Below are 20,880 nucleotides of genomic sequence, written 5' to 3' on the forward strand. Positions count from 1 at the left end.
TTTTGTTTAGTGGAGGTTGAGACAGTAGACCTAGAAGTACCAAATTTAGAAGGAAATTAGCAAACCCTAAATTCTGGAATTCGTAAAAACAATTCGAATTCAATCACCATAGAGGAATAAAGAACACAGAGAAAGAGAAGAAAGGGAAGAAAAAAAAACCTTACCAGTTGAATTGTGAAGAAGGCAGTAGCAATGATGAACAATGGAGAAGAGGAACAGAGATGCAAGGAAGATGAGAAAGAAAGAGGAGCTGGGGAGGAGAAAGAGGGAAATCGAAATAGAAAGGAGAAAAAAAAGAAAAGAAAAAGGGAGGATTAGGGATTAATTACATGTCACGTGGTTGGCACGTGACTAAGTCAACGCCGGAGCAAGGGTTAAATAGTCATTTTCCGGCATCAGGTGTTAACTTGCAACATTTTTTTGAAAAATGGTGGCTTTTAGCAACATATTTTTTATAAGGTGGTTATTTGCAAAAAACGAGATTTAAAGGGTGGTTTTTTGCAAAATTTCCTTTTAATCAAAATTATTATATAGTATCTGTTCAACTTTGTCTAATTTATAGTTCAATGTAGGGGTCATTTATTTAGGGGTGTCTATTTGATTTTCGGTTTGGATTTAGGCCAAATCCAATCCAATCCGATCCGAAATAAAATTTGGTTTTTGATTTTTAAATCCAATTCGATCCGAATTTCTCATGAATCCAATCCGAAATAAAATTCGGTTATTTGGATCTGATCCGAAAATCCGAATTAAAATACATCGCAAATTTTTTAGGGACTTAGTGATTATAAAAATAAAAATGCAATTATGAAAAGCCTAGTTTTAAATACATAGTTCCTCATGATTAATACAAATATTAAAAACATAATTTTTCATAGTTTATATAATTATCAAAACAAATTTAAATGATTAATATAATGTATCCTTATTTGTAAAAGTGTGGTTTTATATTTCGGTTAATTTGGTTTTTTGGATCCGAACAAGGTCAATCCGATCCGATTTGAAAATCCGAATTTTCAAAAAATTTCAATCCGATCCGATCCGATTTAAAGTTTGGATTCGATCCGAATTAATAATTCGGTTTGGATTGGATTGGATTTCGGTCTTTTATCTGAATAATGGACACCCCTACATTTATTAGTGTGCTAATAAAAATTGTTTCAATTTCCAATGATAAATTGATATGTTTTAATTGTAATGTAGACGCTTCCAATATTGAAATTTTAAAAATGTTAAATATGATAGCTCTACAAAAAAAAAAAAAAAAAAAAAAAGGTGACATCATCATTGCATTTAGGCGGAAATTTTTTATTGAGAAAGCGACACGTGGGCAATGGTGATGTTAGCAACCTCTGTTTTAGTAATGGTTAATACAATAGATTATTATGAACAGCTCAAAGTCTTCAAAAAAATAAATAAATAAATAAATAAACGGCTCATTTAATATATTCTTATATTTTGAATTTTTTTTATAATCACACTCTCAATGTTTTCCATTTTCACCATATCATTTTGGGGTTGGGGATTCCTCGACCTCCTCTGCCCCTCACTCATTAAGAGCTTAGCCTAATAACTTAGGAGCCAAGATGAAACAATCAAATTTTCATTAGATCTGTTGTTCCTTGTTTACAAAGGAAGATGATGATCACATAGTAGCTTAGCCTAGTTTTGTTTATACATGATGCTCCGAATGAGTGCATGATTTCATTATCTGTAAAATTTAGGCCTTAAACCATGAGCTTGGCCTAGTCAATATGATACACATATCTCCATGGTTTCAGAAATTATGAAGCCAGGACTTTCTGGGATTAAAGGGCAGAGATGTGCTAGCATTTGCATATCTCAGTTACACCTGCAATTTTTTAATCCCAGTAACTCATGGTTTTAGAAATAATGAATTTGGACCAAACTTATTGTTGCAAAAAACTCAGTCAGTCAACATCCTGCTTAAACCAAATACAGCGCAAAACCAATCACTGTAGAACAAGAGAAGCCTTCACAACTTGATAGGTTTCCATATGATCAAACTACCTGTAAAGAGATTCTTCTAACAGCAAGAGCAAGCAGCACGCTAAACAGCTTATTTTGAACAGCCTGTTTCAACAAGCATGCAAAAAAGGTAAATGCACAAAAAGCTAAAATTCTTCATCAAGATCATACTCCGTCACTTATTACCGTGATTTGAGCGACTTATCTTCAGTATCAGTTTTGTACAGTGCCAGGCGATTTATTTTGAAGCTCAAGTTGCCAAGGCTGTCGTCCAATGCATAATTAGCTCTTTCTCGAGCTTTCTTCTTCTCTTTATCAGTTAAATCCACACAAAGAAGGCTCATTTGTGGCATGAAAGCTGATTAATTACAAGTAGATGTAGATAATTGATAGAGAATATCCATAGAATATTCTTATCCTAAGTTTAGGATATATTTTGTATGAGATTATCTTTGATATCTGTACATATCTTATAGTTACCTAATATGATTAGGTTTCTCATTGTAACCCTATAAATATTGATCAATGGAAATCACTCTAATCAAGGAGTTTATATTATCTGATATGGTATCACAGTTTAGGTTAGATCTTGGGATTATATACAAAAATTCTCACCCCGCCGGTGGGTTAGAAAATTAAACCCACCGGCGGGATATACAAAGTTTTTTATGCTTCCGCAAACACACATATAATTTTTTTTTTCTTTTCTCAAAATTTTTTTTAGAATCTTTATGTAACCTTGCGCCTCCCACCAACAGTAGCAATCGCGAAAGCCTCCTCCATCATTGTTGGCAATCGCATACACTACTGCCTCCCACTACTGGCAGTAACCACATCTGCCAACTTACTCCATGTGTCGTACTCTATTTTCACCTCCCCATGACCAACAATGATTCTTACATTGCCTCATTGGTTTTTTTTTTAACACATAATCACATAGATTTTGTTTTGGTGGTGGTATATCACAATAAGGTCAACTTTTGCACATCTCTTTTGCTATCAAGTTAGCTCCTTTTATTGTTGCAGCACTTGGAATCTTTGTGGAGTATTACTTCTTGCTACCTGGTTTCTCTTTTGAGAATTGATTAATTTCAAGCGGTGGGATTTAATCTTTTCTTGCGCAATTTTATTTGTTTTTCTTCAATTGTGATTTCACGTAGTAGTGTAGCGTCTTCTCCCCGATGATGGTTTGATCCCTTAGCTTCTTCTTCTCTGGATCTGCAACTTAGCCCAAGTATATGCGTGACTCTTCTCCTTCGACCTAAAATTAAAGCGCATATCTCTGCTATACGTAGGTCGTGGTTGTTGCTTCTCATCGTCATCACCAACACACGTCTACTACTTCTCTTTTGATCATGGGTTACTATACTATCCTTACCGTTCGATGCGTGATTCAGATCCAATTTGAGCATCCGATTTTCTCCCGCTCCGACTGCGGGGGTGTGATAGAGAATATCCATAGAATATTCTTATCCTAAGTTTAGGATATATTTTGTATAAGATTATCTTTGATATCTGTACATATATTATAGTTACCTAATATGATTAGGTTTCTCATTGTAACCCTATAAATATTGATCAATGGAAATCACTCTAATCAAGGAGTTTATATTATCTGACAATAATCAGAGAAGAAAGAACATAATTCAGTAGAATAATCAGGCTATTACTCTTCAGTAAAGAGATTATATCAGCAATATGATAATATCTGTGGAAATTTGAATTGCAAACACTTTTTGACCCAAGAACATAAATAAAAGTGTCAATAACCCAACTTTTTAAAAGACACTGTTTAAAAAAAAAAAAAAGGATTTAAGGTTGCGGAGGCTTGCAACTTTTATTATTAAAAAAATAAAAAAATAAAAAATAAAAAAATTTAAATAAAAAATCTATGGTTGTAGTCTTGTAGAGTTCAATATTCAGAGTGATTGAATACAAATGCTTCAATGTCCAAACTCAAGGGCATAACACATAACACAGTTAATTACAAATGATAAATGTATAGTCACGCAAAGAGAAATTCATATTAATGCATGCAAGAAGACATCATACTTATGTTTTTTTTTTTTTTTTTTTTTTGATTCGAATGAAGATGACAGGCCATCCAAAGAAAAGGAAGCAAAATAACAGAAAGCAAAAAACACAAGCACACATAACTAGCCTAGCCAACTAATTAAGGAGGAATGAAGCGAGGTAAAGCCACACCCCTAATATCCTCATCTAAAATACGACTAAGTCCCACCGGTGCATTATTAAAGAAAACTAATTGAGAGTCTAGAGTGACTCCGCAGTTGGCCAACCAATCCGCCGCTCTATTGCCTTCGCGATACACATGTGCTACTGTTACTTGCCATCTATCATCATTGATCAGCTTCAGACACTGTCTTATGTCGTGAATATTTTCCCCAAACGCCACCTGCTGCCTCTGGAGTGCTTGAATACATGCCAAATTATCCATTTGAATCTCAATTTTATCAATTTGTAAGTTTATGGCAATTTCTAGCCCACGAACAAGAGCAAGAAATTCAGCTCTAAACGCTATGTTGTACCCAAAGTTGGCTGCAAAAGCTTTGATTAATTTACCAGTGTAATCTCTTATAATGCCTCCTCCACCAGCTGGGCCAGGACAACCCTTGGCAGCCCCATCACAGTTCAATACGTACCAGCCATAAGGAGGAGCGTGCTAAGTGATGTTGGCTGGAATCTTGTATCTTTTCTTTGAATTCGGACCATCAAATTCATCCCAAATAGCTCTTCGTGCTTCATCATATCTAATTTGTAGGAAGGCATCAACATCAATGGGTAGCTCATCCCTTCGATTGTAGACAAAGCAATTTCGCCATCGCCAAATCCACCAAACCTCAACTCCAAAGAAGGTAGGCCAAGACTCTTTTCCTTCAATTGAATCCTCCTTCGCATTTATCATAATCCATTCTTTAAGATCCCCTTGGAAAAATTTGTGCATAATTGAGTCATCTACTACCTTTCTCCAAATTACTCTGGCTGTAGCACAATCTCTTATGATGTGGAGTGTGCTTTCCTCAGCTACTCCACAGATATAGCACTTGGGGGAGTCGGTCATGCGTCTTCGAAATAAATTCAGATTGCCTAGAACTCTGTCGTGACAGGCCAACCACAAAAATGCTCTAATTCGTTGTTGTACCGGAGCATGCCACACAATGTCCCAACAATCCTCATCCAGAATTTCAGAATGATGCTTCATAATACACACAGCCGATTTAATTGAGAATTTACCTTTGTCACCATCTTTCCAATACACAAGGTCTCCAATTGAAGGGTCAGTTCTAAATTCATAATTCTGAATTTTCTTCAAGCTGCTTTGATCCAGGTACGGGGAGAAGATATTCCATCTCCACCCAACCCCTTCTTCCCACATTTCGCCAACCGTCGCCCCTGCAATTTCCATTGGAAGCGGTTGCTGCAGAAGGTCGCTTAACGGCACATTAGTGGCCCATTTATGATCCCAAAACAAGGTTCTTTCACCATTGCCTATAACCACTTTTGTACCAGCATTAAGGGTCTTTGCGTTTTCAGCTATACCACTCCACACATTCGAGCTACCCATCTTTGGCTCAAACATATCAAGGTCACAACGACCTTTACAGTATTTGGCTCTCAACACCCTCTACCATAAAGCATTAGGCTCCGAAAGGATTCTCCAGCCAAGTTTTGTAAGAAAGGCTGCATTGGCTTGTTTTGATGAAAAAATTCCCACACCTCCGTTTTCGATTGGTCTTTGTAAGACCTCCCAAGATAGCAGATGCGTTTTTTTTTCTATCTTCATCACCACCCCATATAAACCTTCGCGTCTTTCTGTCGATTTCCTCACAAACTGATATGGGAATCTTCGCTGATTGCATTGAATAGAATGCCATGGTCGAAAGGGTGCTCTTTGAAAGAGTAATGCGCCCTGCCAAAGATAGATATTTTGTCTTCCTTCCCGAGAGACGTCTATCTATTTTTTCACAAAGATGGCTAAAATTTTCTTTGGTAACCCGACTTGTGAGAGTTGGCATCCCAAGGTACATGCCAAGATCATCAGTGGCTTGCATTTGAAGTTCCTCACTTATCAGATTCTTTGACTCATCATCCATATTTGCCGAGAAATATACCCGTGATTTAGTTAGACTTACTTTTTGACCCGAGGCTCTACAAAATCGCTCCAAGCAACAATGGATAGTCTTATCTTGCTCAACACTAGCCTCGACAAATAGTATTATATCATCCGCAAAAAATAGATTTGAAAGGGCAGGGCCATCTCTACTAGCATAAATCAGTTTCCATTGTTTGTTAATGATAAACTCCTCAATTACTTGATAGAACCGTTCCATGCACATCACAAAGAGGTAGGGAGAGAGAGGATCACCTTGTCGGATTCCTCTACTAGGTTTAAACCGTCTAGAAGGTTCACCATTCCAAAGCACTTGAAGTGAGGTCGACGTAATACACTCCATTATGACTTCAATCATTGTGATAGGGATGTTCATTTGAATCAAAGTATCCCTAATGAACGACCATCTAAGTCTATCATAGGCTTTCTCAAAGTCTATTTTAATGGCCATATACCCTTTTTTTCCTTGCTTTCTTTTCATTGTGTGAATTACCTCTTGCACAATAATAATGTTATCAGTGATTTGTCGTCTCGGGACAAAGCTAGCTTGCGTGTTCGAGATTAAGATAGGGAGGACTGACTTGAGCCGGTTCACAATGACTTTTGTGACTACCTTATAGGCCACGTTACAAAGCCCAATCGGCCGGAATTGTGAGGCTAATTGCGGATTTTCAATTTTTGGGATTAAGGTGATAAGAGTATCATTAAACCTCTCCGGGATACCCTTGCCCTCCAATATAGGCATAATAGTGTTGTACACTGTTTTTTGACAATTTCCCAATTTTTTTGATAAAAAAGCGCTTGGAAACCATCGGGTCCCGGAGCTTTAAGTGCACCCATCTCTTTAATCACCACTTCAATTTCGACAGTGGAGTAAGCCTTCACCAACATGCTCCAATGATCTGGAGATAGTTCAGGAAACACGTCTTGGGGGACATAGAAAACTGTAGGCCCTTCCTCTTCTGTGAATAGCTTTGAGAAATACTGAACAATATGTTCTTGAATTTCCAGTTTATCTCTAAGCCACTCATCATTATCATTTTTTAGCGCACTAATCTTATTTTTCCACCTTCTAATGATTGTACTCAAGTGGAAAAAATGTGGTGTTTCTATCCCCATTTTTCAGCCAGTCGACTCGAGATTTTTGGTACCAAATAATCTCTTCTCTATCTAGAACTTCATCAAGCTCTTTGCGCAAACGAGCTTCCAGTTTAATCAGTCCTCTATCCGTTTTCTCAGCAAGTTTTCTCAGAACTCCCTCAATTCTGGATATCAATGTGCGTTTCTGCTTGAATACATTGCCGAAGACATCTCGATTCCAGCATTGTAAATCCTTAGAGAGTTTAGAGAGGGATGACATAAGAGGTCCATTAGAGTCCCATTTTTCGTTCACAAATTCTTTAAAATTTTCGTGAGCCATCCATGTGGCTTGGAACCGAAAAGGACGATGAAGAGCTTGTAAAGGAACGAAGCCATTAGGGGAAATAAAGATCGGACAGTGGTCCGAATGCACTGCTGGGAGGTGTTTTACCTTAGCTTAATCAAACATCAAAGCCCACTGATCATTACACAAAGCCCTATCGAGGCGCGCGCTCCTTCTAGTTTCTTCTCTGTTTCCCCTGCTCCAAGTATGCGCTGCACCCATGAATTCGACTTCAATCAAATCCATCTCTTCCACCCAATCATTAAATAATCTAGAACATCTTGTTGTCTCTCAACAGGATGAATTTCGTTCCGAAGGAAATCTCGTGTCATTGAAATCTCCCGCAATAAGCCAAGGCTTGTTGTGAGTTATCGCAAAGTCCCTTAATTCTTGCCATAATTCATGTCTTTAGGAGGGATCCGGACTTGCGTACACCGCTGTAAAATACCAAGGAGTACCCCCCACACGAGTCACGTCCATAGTAATGTATTGCTTGTGCTTCGAAATTGGGTCTACCGTCACATTATCCGGTCTCCAATAAACCCAAATTCCGCCACTAAAGCCCACTGCATCAACCCTTGAATGACCAGAGTAGCCAACGATAGTTGCAATTTTCTCAGCTTGAGCACCCCCCATATGCGTTTCTACTAGAACTAGAACATCTGGTTGATTGGTTCGAACAAGATCCTTAAGAATAGTAATGAAATTACGATCCCCCACACCCTGTACATTCCACACCAAACAAGAAATTGGTGAAATATTCGGAGCTAAATTCGGATATCTATCTTCCATAGAAACTAGGATAGAAGGTAAAGTCGTCATGTAGGCTTGACTGATTAATCGCAATAAGCGGTTCACTTCACTGGGAAATCCCATCATCATCACCAAATCCGGTGGATTCGAGATCGGTGGCATCCAAGATTCTACCCTGATTTCCAATATGTGAATCAGGGGGTTCATTATGACCATGTAAGGTTGTTCCATGGTGTGCCCCACACATATGGTTTTGTCCGGGGGAATCATTAATTTGATTGGGGAAAGTTGAAGAGACATGGGAGCTGTCGATAGTTTGGCTTACAAAGGCTTCTTGTGACTTCTCGATGGCTTGTGTATTCACTGAATTAGCTTGTGGTGGCTTTTGAATCTTTGATTGCACAACACACTCACTATTTTCCTTTCCTTGTGAATTAGCTAATTGTGAGTCAGAGGAAAAATTTGGAATATTAGGATTAATTTCCGAAAGTGGAGTGTTTAAATCTTGTGAAAAAGATTTATTTTTCTCTAGGTACGTCTTTGGAACAGGTTTTTGAGGATTGACTTTTTTTTTGTTAGCCTTGTTTGACTTTATTTTATTGCTCCCATATAATCCCATTAAATTAGGATTCTTTGAATTTTGCTGACCAATATTAAAAAATCCTGCCTTATCTCCTTGATTATTTTGGGAATTATCTTCCGCATCTACAATTTCCTTATTTTTATCCCCAAAATTATCAACTTGCATATTTTCTTGATTTTCCAAAACAGAAAATCTAGATCCTGCTCCAGATTTTTCAGCAATCTGCTGCACTCCCCCCTTATTCTGTTGAACTCCACGCGCCACTGGGTCCTTAGTTGATTTCTCACCTTGACCAAGAGGTTTAGGCTGACGAGGAGCATACTTTCGAACCGGTTTCTTAACTAGCATCCATGAGCCAAAATCCTCTGTTTCTTCTGGTTTTTCATTAGATTTAAACAGAGGATTTTCTTTGATTCTCACATTCAGATTGTCTACCATAACCTCTTGTGGCTTGCAGTCATCTTCAACGTGCCCAAGCTTCCCACATTTGAAGCACACCATACGAATACCTTCATATTGCACCCTCCAAATCTTGCCCTTTAGCCAGAACTTTGAAAGAAGAGGCTTTGAGAGATCTATTTCAACACTAATCCGTGTGAATTGCCCTCTCTCAGCTTGAGCAGTGGTCTTATCCACCCTTAAGACTTTACCAATCTTTGAACCAATTTTATTCAAAAAATTGATATCAAAATATTCCACAAGCAAATTAGGAATTCGAACCCACACCGTAAGGACTTCAATTGGAGAATCATCCGGGAAAAAGTTCGGAATCCATTTTCTAATGGTGAGATAGTTATCATCGAGAAGCCAAGGGCCTTGGGTGAGGACATAGTTGTAATCCGCTTGATTTGAGAACCTAGCAATGTAGTAGTTACAACCAAAGACATCATACTTCTGTTACAGTCATGAACAACACATCCCAGTAGTAGCGTCTTCGATAGGGGGAAAATATTTCATAGCCTCAGCTTGAACCCCGTAGACAAAATATTTTCAACAACAGTTCTGAAGATAGTAAGGGAGAGATTAAGAACATTCATTACTTCCAAATAAAAATGTATTCCAAAATGATTTCTCTAGAAGAAAAATTATTAAATTACAATTTACCAAATACATAGTATAAAACTACCTTGTTCTGAAATCTAAAACCAAAAAACGGCACAAAAACACACACAAAATCAAATTACAAAAAGTTCTTGAACATACTCCATATGTAATCTTCAAATGGTTATAGCTTCAAGTGACATACAGAAAATAAAATATTAATCTACTTTGGTGAGATCAGGGAATGCTAATGTCATCTACATTCTATACTTATAAATTCTAATGGAGATCATCATTATATTCTGCCAGAGTAAGTATAAGTCCTAATATAAGAAATTACAATTGGGTTATAAACGAACAAAGCATAATCCAGTCAAATATACATGCATCTCTTTCAAAGACAATATCTATAGTATGTTTAGGCAAATCTCAATAAGGACATTTAAGAATTTGCTAGGTTTGAGGGGTAATAACAATCATTCTACCAATAGCATATGAAATAACTAAGAACGATAATGAATCAACAAGTAATCAATTAGTAGGCAATAAATATTCAATTATATAAAGAAGATGAGTTTAGAGATACAATACTGAGTAAGGACAGGCCTCCTTGTTCAGTAGAGATGCAATTCCGTAGATAAAAGTAGAGTAATTTTATTATATATAAGTGTATGCGTGTGTACATGAATGCTAAAAATGTCTAATTATGCTTATTTATACCTAGGGATCTCTAGGGTTTACAAATATCTTCAGAATATATTCGAAATGAGGAAGGTCTTCTTGATTTATCTTCTTCCTTGTTCTGTAGGTGTATCTTTGGCAAGTATCTCCTTGATTGATATGTATGATGCTGATTTCCTTGTTTACTTCAATCAAGCCGTTTTACATATTCTTGCTGACTTATTGGTCTTGGATTGATGCCCTAGATGTAATGGGTCGTGTGGTAATACGCGCCCAACAATTGCCCCTAATTTTTATTTTCAAGTATTTGGAAGTGAAAATTACTTAAAAAGCCGTTGGGAGGATTTTGAAATTTTCAGAAATTACTTCAACGGTTAGCAAAATGGGAAACGTGATGGCAGTTTTGAGGCAACTTCCTCGATAACCGTTCGTGGCGGTTTATTTCTTTTTTTGGTATTTATTGGGTGTGCAGGCTCTTGTCTAATCACTTCATTGCTTTGCCCCAATTTCGGTTTTCACCAGGTATTTTCTCTTATCTCTCTGTTTCCTCTGTTTCTTTACTTCGTTGTTTTTCTTTTTGTTTTGCGATGGGTGGTCATGTGAAAGTGGTGTTTGCTGGGGTGGATGAGGGTGTGAAAAAGCCTAACTTGGTGGCGCAGAATGTCTTCCCTGCTAAGGATGTCTATCCTTCTACCATCACGAAAGAGGAAGTGCAGAACATCGCTGCTATTGCGTGATTCCCTGATGGGGTTGTGGTGAAAATCCCATCTTCTAGGGAGAGGGCTGATTGGACTGCCCCTGGTTGGGTGTGTTTCTTCGAGTACCCTTTTGTAATTGGGCCTACTTTCCCTTTTTCTGCTCTTGTTCGTCAATTTCTTTCTAGGGTTAGGGTTTCACCTTGTCAGTTACTGCCCCAAACTTGGAGGGGTTTGCAAATTTTGGACTTGATAAGTGCGAAATTGGGTATAGAGCTTGATGTAAGGGACTTGTGTTATCCTTACACTATTAGGACCAGTGGTAAGGGTCGGGTTGGTCTTCGTTTGAAGGACGGTGTTGGTCCTTTGGTGACTGACTTGGAGAAGGCGTTTGATAAGAAGTGGTATCACAAGTTCTTCTTTGTGAGGATTGACTCGTTGGGTGATGATTGTGATTTTTTTATTGACACTGTTGAGGCTGAAGGTATTTTGTTTTCTTATTCTCCTATGTTCTGCTCTCCTTCTTTGTTGATTTGGGCTTATTTGCTTGATGGTTGCAGTGAGTAAATTGAAGCAACGTTCTCAATCTCCGTCCCTGGTAGACAAGTTGTATGAGTTGAGTGTGGACGAGAGATCTTTCATCAAGTTGACGCAATCAGAGGCGGTTATCCAGATCAAGTCTTTGGACGATTCTAATTCTGAGCAGAAAGTTGCCCCAACTATGTCTCAAGGTATGTTCTTCTTTTTTCCTTTTCTATTTGTGGTTTTTGTTGTGTTGTTCCCCGTGGATGTGTGCAGTTGGATAAATTGTTTTGCCTTTGTTAAAGATTTACTTAGCTCTTAATTTGTTTATCCTTTCTGAGGTGATTATGTATTTTGTTGAGTATGTTTGTTGTGTTCCTTGTTGTATCCCCTTTTGAATTCTGCCATATTCCTTGTAGATACCTCGAGGTCACTAAGGTCTCATGACCTTCTTAGCTCATCTTCCCTTCTGGGCTGCCTTAAACGTCGCTCTTCTCCTCCAACTATTGAGGCTGTTCCTCTCAATACGGTGGCTCCAAAGAGCGGTGCTCCTCCGCCTCCACCTCGTACTGGCCTTAAGAGGAAGCTGGGGGTGCCTATTGATGTTGATGCTGCTGATTTCTCTTTTGATTCCTTGGCTCCGCATGTGGACACCTTACTTTTTCCGTCCTTCAAGGATCGCCAGTCCTCGCAGACCTTTGCTGAACTTTCTCAAGAGGCTGCTGTGCAGTCTTTCCAGGCATGGTATACTCCGAAAAAAAACAGAAATTTACTAAACATGATTAGAAACGGATTGTGCATTCCTTACTTGATTCCGTGTTCTACAGAGCCTACAGTCTTGCTTGGGCGTACTGGGCAAAGTGTCTGAGTTTACTCAAGCTTATGAGGCTATGAAGAAGGAGTGTGATGCTCTTTCTAATAAGTACAAGGCTGCTACTGAGACTTTGAAGGCTGAACGTGCTAGGCACGGGGACTGCATTGCTGAACGTGATGGGCTGAAGAGGACCTTGAAGGAGGCTGGGAACGAGGCTGTTGATGCTGCAGCGTATTACTTTGGGAAACTTGTCTTGAAATGATGGAGGAATTTCAGCAAGGAAAGCATGAGGCCTGGGATTATGAGGCTGACAAGGCTGCTTTTGAGGTTGCATTTCCTGCAGGGACTGCTGCTCCTGGCACATTATTGCTGAGCTATGCTGATGAGGAAGTGAATTCTCCTCACAACACCAAGGTTAAGGATGTCCCAGAGAGTACGAAGCCTGTTGCTGAGGAAGTGGTCCCTGCTGACAACATGGATGAGAATTAGTTTCAATGGTGCTGTGTCACCTTTAAAAATTTGTTAGATTTGAAGGATGTTTGTTTTTACTGCCTTAGTGCAGTTGGATAATTTGTTTTGTCTTTGTGCTACATTTTTGTAGCTGGATAATTTGTTTGTTTTGTTGCTTTGTAACTAAGTATTTCTGTCTCCTTTTTGCTATGTGGATCTGTATTTATGTTTATTATTGTCTCATTGCTGTCTTATAATCGTATTGCAGTCGTATTGCAGTTGTATTACAGTTGTAATATGAGTGTAGTGTTGCTTACATGTGTTTGCTTGCTCTACGAGGATAGTTGGTTTGTTCCTTGCAGGGATGGTTAACCTTTGCTCTGTGCTGGTCTGTTGTGCTTTTGCCTAGTAGTGTAGGTAATGTTCCTTGCAAAACAGAATAAGGTGAGGGGTGGCCGTGGCCGTGGGTTTCCCCAACGACCCTCCGATGCCAAAGTTAGTACTCGTAATGATCATAAATTGAATTGACAAAGTGTGAGTAAAGAGAAGTACCTTTTGTGCTGATTTTGGCTGTTGGAGATTTTTGTGTTTTTGTGTTTTTCTTCTTTTTTTTTTTTTTTTGGTAAAAAAAAAAAAAAAAATCAAAATTAAAATGCTAACTGCGTACCTTCGCTTCTTCAGAAATGATATAGCTTTAAATGTGTTGCATTCCAGCTTCATTGTACTTCTTTTCCTTCTGCATTTCTGAGTCTGTAAGCTCCATTGCCTACTACCTTATTGATCTCGTAGGGTCCTTCCCAGTTGGGTGCTAGCTTCCCTACGTTTACTTCCTTGGTGTTTTCGTATACCTTTCTGAGAACCCAATCTCCTAGTTTGAAGACTTTTGTTCTAACATTCTTATTAAAAGATCTTGCTACCTCTTGTTGGTATGCTGCCATCCTCATTTGTGCATCTTCTCTAAGTTCTTCTACTGTATCTAGGTTGTGGATTAATTCTGCTTGGTTTCTTTCTTCTATCATTAACCCATACCTTGCTGTGGGGACTTCTACCTCTGTTGGGATCACTGCTTCGCATCCGTACACCAATGAGAATGGAGTGTGTCATGTAGCGCCTTTTGGAGTTGTTCTATCTGCCCACAGTATGTTGGGTAGTTCGTCTGCCCATTTCCCTTTGGCTCCTTCTAGCCTTTTCTTCATGTTGCCTATAAGGACTTTGTTGCTCGATTCTGCCTGTCCATTTGCTTGTGGGTATCTAGGTGTAGATGTGATGAGGGAGATGTTCCATTCCTTACAGAATTTGGTGGTTTTATTGCTGATGAATTGGGATCCATTGTCTGTAATGATCTCTGCTGGTACTCCGAATCTACTTAGAATGTTTCTTTTTATGAACGAGATGACATGCTTATCCTTGATTTCCTTGTATGCTTCTGCTTCGATCCATTTCGAAAAGTAGTCTATCATTGCTAAGAAGTATATTCTCTGTCCTGATGATGGAGGTAGCTTTACTATATCCATTCCCCACTTCATAAATGGCCAAGGCGTCAATGTTGGGTGTAACTCTTCTGATGGCCTGTGTGTCAAGGGTGCGTGCTTTTGACATGATAGGCATTTCTTGGCGAACTCTGCAGCGTCCTTTCTCATGCTGGGCCAGTAGTATCCCATTCTGAGTGCTCTGTTGGCTAGGTTCCTTCCTCCGGAATGATTTCCACATTCTCCGCTGTGTAATGATTGTAGGACTTGCTGAGCTTCTTTTTCTTCTAGGCACCGTAAGAAAGGTCCTGCTGCAGATTTCTTGAAGAGTACATTGCTGATCAGACAGTACTTGGAGGCTTTCTGAGCAAACGCTTGAGCTGCTACCTTCCCTGTTTGCTTTGTCTTGCTTAAGAGGTATTCTTTCAATGGTGTTGTCCAGCTATTGTCTTCCTCTTCTGTAAGGTTTGTTTGAACTTCGTAAACACTCATTGTTGATTCTTTCTCTATGGCTGGAAAGAGTACGTGCACTAGAGGGATAGTTCCAAATTCCTCTGGGCTGATGTTTGATCCCAAGTTTGCCAGGGCATCTGCTTCAGTGTTCAAGTTTCTGGGTATTTGTTCTATTTTGAATTCCTTGAATTCTTTAATGAGCTCCTTTGCGACTTCCAGGTAAGCTATCATTCTGGCGTCCTTTGCTGCATACTCTCCGTTGATTTGGTTTACCATAAGCAAGGAGTCTGAAATTACCTCTAGATGTTGTATCTTCATGTCCTTTGCAACGGTTAATCCTGTGATTAGTGCTTCATATTCAGCTTAATTATTGGTAGCTTTGAAGTTGCACCTTATTGCTTGTGCTATCTTGTCTCCTTGGGGTGATGTCAGTACTACTCCCAAGCCCACTCCACGTATGTTTGCTGCGCCATCTGTGTGGAGTATCCATTTCTGTGTAGCTTTCGGTTCTTGTAGCGTCAGTACTTCCTTCTGTGCTTCTTCTTCAAGTGTAGGGCTGAAGTCTGCTACGAAGTCTGCTAAGGGTTGTGATTTGACTGCCGTCCTGGGTTCGTATTGTATATCGTACCTGCTCAAGTGTAAGGCCCATTTCTCCATCCTTCCTGACATCTCTGGCTTTCTCATGATAGCTTTGATGGGATAGTTGGTACGTACTCGTATGGAGTGGCTTTCAAAGTATGGGCGTAGCTTTACTGAAGCAATGAATAAGGCTAAAATGATTTTCTCTAATGATGCGTACCTCGTTTCTACACTGAGTAGGGTTTTTCTTACGTAGTAGATTGGGAATTGTTCTTTGTCTTCCTCCCTTGTGAGAACTGCGCTGACTGTCCCCTCAGACACTGCGAGGTACAACTAAAGCGGCTCTCCTTCTTTGGGTTTGGAGAGAATCAACGGGTTGGCTAAATATTCTTTCGGTTTCTGGAATGCTTCGTCATGCTCTTATTCCCACTTGAATTCCTTATTCTTCTTCAGTACTTCGTAAAAGGATTTATTCCTGTCTGAAGATTTTGAGATGAACCTGTTCAATGCTGCAATTTTTCCTGTTAAGCTTTTTACATCCTTCTTGGACTTTGGTCGCTCTAGATCTAGTATGGCTTTGACTTGGTCTGGGTTGGCTTCTATTCCTCTTTGAGTGACCATGTATCCTAAGAAATTTCCTGACTGTACTCCAAATGTGCATTTTGTGGGGTTTAACTTCATGCCGTATGGCTTTAAGATGGCAAATGCTTCTCTAAGGTCTTTGACGTGATATTCTGCCTTTTTGGACTTAACTACCATGTCATCAATGTAGAATTCCATTGTGTTCCCAATCTGCTCTTCAAACATCTTGTTCACCAACCTCTGGTATGTTGCTCCTGCGTTCTTCAACCCAAAAGGCATTACCTTATAGCAATATATTCCTTGACTGGTAATGAAAGCGGTTTTCTCCTGGTCATCCTTGTGCATGAGGATCTGGTTGTAACCACTGTAGGCGTCCATGAAGGATAGCAGCTCGTGCCTTGCTGTGGCGTCTACCATGGCATCAATATGAGGCAAAGGGAACGGATCTTTTGGGCACGCCTTGTTGATGTCTGTAAAGTCTATGCAGATTCGCCATTTTCCATTTTTCTTCCTGACTACCACTACGTTGGCGAGCCACTCTGGGTACTTTACCTCTTTGATCTTCCCAGTCTTCAGTAGGTTTTGAATTTCCTCATTGATAATCTTGTTCCTTTCTGGCGCAAATTTCCTTCTCTTCTATTTTACTGGTGTATGCATTGGATCCACGTTCAACTTGTGGGTAATTACGTCTGGAGAGATGCCTTTCATGTCTTCATGGGTCCAAGCGAATACGTCTTTCTCTTCGTCTAGAAAGTCGTAAACTTGTTGTCTGAGTTCTGCCTTCAACTCCGATCCTATTCTGACTTTTTGATCTGGATGTTTGGGGTTCAACTGAACTTCTATAGCTTCTTGTTCTTCTGCTATGCTTAACTTTTCTTGGCCCAGCTGACCCTCTGATTGCTATGCTGAACTCTTTTCTGCAGACGTTGCTTTCAATGCTATCTTGTAACACTCTTTAGCTTCCCTAGGATCTCCTCTGATTTCTTGAATACCCCACCTAGTAGGGAACTTAATGACTTGATGGTACGTAGAAGGGATGTGTAGGCGTCGTTCGAAGTGCGCCTACGTTAAAAACATGTGTGAATATGCTTGGCACTCATAGGAAGTGGGAATTGACATAATACGATTAGGGACAAGGAAAGTAGGGAGCCGCCAACAAGTTTTTAAGGAACTTGTAAACCGTTCACGGATCATAAAAGGCAACCACGATAAAGGGACAACGATAGGCAACAACGATTGACCCGTGAAGGTTACACCCCATTCATAATCCATGAGATTACTAACTCCATATGGTTCGGAACCACGAAAGGAGGATCGGGGATGATGGTACGAAGTGAGTCATGGAGTCACATTCGCCCGTATTGGCCTCTACTCGATTCTTATAGTGAAAAGCATTCCTGTGATCTCAAAGGCATACAAACAATAATTCAATTCGCTCCAAACTATTATTTAACTAAATTGGTTTAATATTAATGCACACATAATTCTAAAATATTAGTGATCACTTCAATTAATAATAAGATTAAAAGGACCCTAAACCGGTTGTCCAAATTATCTTATTAGGCGTGATTTTCAATTACATATTCCCTTTAAACATGCAATATTGTGATCATAATAAAAATAGTAGAACAACATTAATATTAAAACCAAATTAATCACAATTCCAACAACATAAAACCGTTAGAAAAATAATAAAAATAAAAGGAGCATGATCCTTACTTTGATTCTGTTTGTTTTCAACTACAAAATAATAAACGAGTTAGTAACTTCAAGGAAATAAAAAAACGATGATTAAATTAAATTAAATAAAGTAAAATTGATTTTGGGGCCAAACCCTCAAACAATTCTACCTTTCACGCCTTGGCTTAAGGATAGAACCACGAGTAAAGTATGGACTCCTTTGAGTACTTGAAGAAGGAATTTTGAAATAAAAAGGGGTAGGCTAGTGTTTAGGCTAAAGCATAGAAGAGAGGAGAATAAAATTAGAGAATTACTCGGTGCCCCGTTCATCAGAAATGAGGGGGTATTTATAGGGAAAATGTGCTGAGGGAGCACACGGAACCCTAAATTGATAAAAACCCTAAAAAAGTATCTCGTGACACGGTCAAACTGTACCGTGACACGGGAAGATCCACCGTCAGACGGTACACTTTCCTGTGACACGGTACATTTTTGGTGTGACGCGGAAAATTTTCAGAAAACGAGATAAAAAACGCGTTAAGGGTTTACGCGGAAAAGACACGGAATGTCCCGTGTCACGGCAGACCTCCCGTGTCACGGGAAATCCCACCGTCAGACGGGGAGGATTCCCGTGACACAGTAGGTACCTGCCGTGGCGCGGGAAATTCCAGCCTGTTTTTCCGTCTAAATACATTTTTAACCCTAATTTCCTTCGGCATTTTAAGTGCCGATTGATAATTTCGGGCCTTTTCTGACTTTTTATTATTCGGTCTAAAATAAGAAAATAATTAAATTAAAATAAATAAAGGGTTTGGGCCAAAAATAAATAATAAAACAATAAAATAAAAAAGGCTTGGGCTAAAAATTAATTAATAAGTTTGGGCTGAAATTAAAACTATGCTTTTACCAAACATCAAGACTAATCCATGGACTGTTCAAAAATATGAATTTAATAATATACGATTTTTTAAGCACTCTCGGGATTAAATACTAAACCCGACCAATAGTGGCGGTGAAAGGTTGTTCATCATCGGGTTTGGTTTTGGGGAGACATTTTTAGGTGTCTACAGAAGCCCCCACTTTGACTGAGTTTGTAGAAACCTCAGTTTCGAAAACGATAGTCAAAGTAGCCGATAGGGACGGAGAATGATTTAAGACGTTCTGCGATCTTAAATCATTCTGTATACGCCGATACTTGCAGAATAATGTTAGTTCTACAGGTAAAAGAGTAAAGGGATAGAATGCTTATCTAACACCAGTGTATTGGTGGCAAATGAGCTTGGTAGCTTCCTATGCTTGAAGGAATCCACCGGATGAAGTCTGTTGAAACGCTTTCCATGCCTGAGGAAAGCCGACTGAGGAGTTTGGTAGTTTTCTAAGCCTGAAGAAACCTACCGGACAATACTTTCCATGCTTGAGGAAAGTCGATGTATGAATTTGGTGTCATTCTATGCTTGAAGAAATCCACCGATGATGCTTTCCATGCTTGAGGAAAGCTGACTTGGCGGTTTTCTATACTTGAAGAAAAATCCACCGATAACGCTTTCCAAGCTTGAGGAAATCCGACTTGGCGGTTTTCTATACTTGAAGAAAAATCCACCGATAACGCTTTCCAAGCCTGAGGAAAGCAGACTGATGAATATGGTGTCATTCTATGCTTGAAGAATTCCACCGATAGTGCCTTCCATGCTTGAGGAAAGCCGATTTGGCGGTTTTCTATACTTGAAGAAAAATCCACTGGATAATACTTTCCATGCTTGAGGAAAGTCGAAAGATGATGAGATTGCAAGTCTCTGTGTATCGAGAACCTTGCGCCGTGAAATGATGGTGGTCCGCTTGTCCCCGGACGTGGGCTGTAGATGGTCCGCTTGTCCCCGGACGTGGGCTGTAGATGGTTCGTTTGTCCCCGGACGTGGGCTGTAGATAAGACCTGCAAAAATAAATTTTCCAATGGACTCGTATATACTGTGATTGACTTGACCACTAACTTGACCAAGTTTGACTTGATGTGACGTGACATGACATGTGTATGACTTGTGAGTGTGTGTGTGTGTGTATATGTGTGTGTGCAGACACAAGCAAATGAAGATGCAAAAGCAAAAAATTTCCGTCAATTTTTGTCATGAGTGGAGGGTACCGACTTTCTCCCGAAAAAGAAAGATGTGAAAACTGAACTTTTATTTTCGAACTTCCTTCGATGAAAACTTGGAAAAAGTTTTTGAACTTCCCCAAAATAAAATAATGAAAAAGGAAAGAAGTTTTGAACTTCCTCCTTGAGCAAGACGAAATGAATCGTATGGATTGAATTGCTTGTCCTGAAAATAATGTATGCATAATGCATGTTCTTAGGCCAGGAGGCTAAGGACAATTACATCATGTGACACAATAGATGAATGAACTTAAGTCATGGAGCTAAGCATCATATATGGTGTAAAGAAGCGATTTTGAACGTCACTTAGGTCTGGAAGCTAAGCACGTATAGTGATTATTGCATAATGAACGTTGCTTAGGTCAAGGAGCTAAGCACGATATGCTTTGTATGATTAAAAATCATTGATATATAAATGTTTCTTAGCACATTATGTGAAACAATGAACATTGCTCAGGAAGCTAAGCAAGTATACAATGTTTCTTCTACTGAATGTTGTCTTTAAATATGATGAAACATGCACAGTGTTGAAACAAGATTTCATGATAAAGGGCTCTTAAAGGGAAGGATGATTGATATGGATATGGATGTGTGAGTGAAGTGTGTGAATGTGATGCTAAGGCTGGCTGCAAGGGTTATGGCGATGGAAAGAGATGTGAGAAGAGTTAAAGATGATGACTCTTCAGGCTGGGTAAGCTAATGTGATTTGGGTTCAAGCCCCCAAGTCTAGCTCTAAATGGGTAGGGATAAGCATTGGATATTCTTTGACTCGATCATGCATGGATATGAATATGAATGTGGCTGCACCTCGATGTGAGGTTGCCTACGTATCCGTTAGGAATCAGGCCGAACGTAGCTCTAACCGAACTTTGCACAAGTGTATGT

General features: G+C 39.2%; 1 long non-coding RNA gene across 1 annotated transcript in view; it reads right to left on the bottom strand.

Annotated features, from left to right (window-relative positions):
* Positions 1-1,852: 1,852 nt before the first annotated feature.
* The window catches only part of LOC145635025 (uncharacterized), a 28,536-nt gene continuing 9,508 nt past the window's right edge, over positions 1,853-20,880 (bottom strand). The window contains exons 2-3 of the long non-coding RNA XR_014113744.1: positions 9,773-9,882; positions 1,853-2,347 (exon numbers count right to left, since the gene is read on the bottom strand). This is a non-coding gene — a long non-coding RNA (uncharacterized LOC145635025). The remainder of the gene's footprint in view (positions 2,348-9,772; positions 9,883-20,880) is intronic.

Source organism: Chenopodium album, chromosome 6 (assembly GCF_948465745.1).
Source record: "Chenopodium album chromosome 6, dcCheAlbu1.1, whole genome shotgun sequence".
In the NCBI taxonomy this organism is placed as follows: Eukaryota; Viridiplantae; Streptophyta; class Magnoliopsida; order Caryophyllales; family Amaranthaceae; genus Chenopodium; species Chenopodium album.